The following is a 1,188-nucleotide window of genomic DNA, read 5'->3' as shown; positions in this document are numbered from 1 at the left end:
ATATATAATAGCATAGATATACAGCTACTTTCTCTTAGTTCAATGAGAAAAAAGTTTTGAAATAATAGTGTTTAGATAAGTAGGCATCTTGTACTATGAATAACTACTACTAAGACAACAATATGCAATGCATTAATTATTGTAACTATTCAAGCTATTGTAATTATTCAAAACTAACCTGTTTTGAAACTGTCTCATTCCTGCTTCTTTCTCAATAAAATTAATGTAGAAAAAAGAAATGAAAAAGGAAAAATTACTGCAGGTCATGTGGAAATTCAGAAGATCATCAATAGCTTTTGTGAAAATGTTTACTCTCACAGGATTGAAGAAAGAAGATGGAAAGATTCCTAGATAGGTACAAAATGCCAAAACTGAATAACCCAATATCAGCCAGTGGAATGAAAAAACTTACCAACAAAGAAAAGCTTAGGTCCTGATGAATTCTAAAAGAAATTTAGAGATGATATAATCCCAATACTCCTCAAACTCTTCAATGAAATTGAAAATGAAGTAATACTTGCAAAATCCCATGGGGCAAGTATTATATTGTTACTAAAACCAGAGAAAGATCCAACAAATAGAATAAAACTACAGGTCAGTCTCCCTCATGGACATAGATGCAAAATCCTTAAGAAAATACTAGTAAATAGAATACAGCAAATCATCAAGTAGATTATACACCACAAACAGGTAGGATTCATCTCAAGGATGCAGGGTTCAACATACACAAATCTATAAATGTAATGCACTATATCAATTGAGTCAAAACCAAATACCGCATGAATATCTCAATAGATGCAAAAAAAAAAGACTTTTAAAAAGATCCTAAACTCATTCATAATCAAAGCCCTACAGAAAATTAGTATAGCCTGTACTTCAACCGATAAAACCATCTATGGCAAACCAAACAGTCAAAATAATTATATATGGAGAAAAACTGAAAGCTTTACTCTTAAATCTGGCACAAGACAAGGATGTCCTCTATCACCACTTTTATTCTGTATTCTTCTGCAATCATTATCTGGAGCCATTGGACAATAGAGAGATAAAAGGAATAACAAAAGGTGAAAATTAAGTTAAACTATCATTATTTGCAGATGACATGATACTCTACTTGAATGCCCAAAAATCTCCCCCAAGTAGCTCATAGAATTAATAAACAAATTCAGTAGCTTAACAGGATACAGT

Source organism: Octodon degus, unplaced genomic scaffold, assembly GCF_000260255.1.
Source record: "Octodon degus isolate 3935 unplaced genomic scaffold, OctDeg1.0 scaffold00004, whole genome shotgun sequence".
Taxonomy (NCBI): Eukaryota; Metazoa; Chordata; class Mammalia; order Rodentia; family Octodontidae; genus Octodon; species Octodon degus.
Note: the sequence above shows the minus strand (reverse complement) of the source record.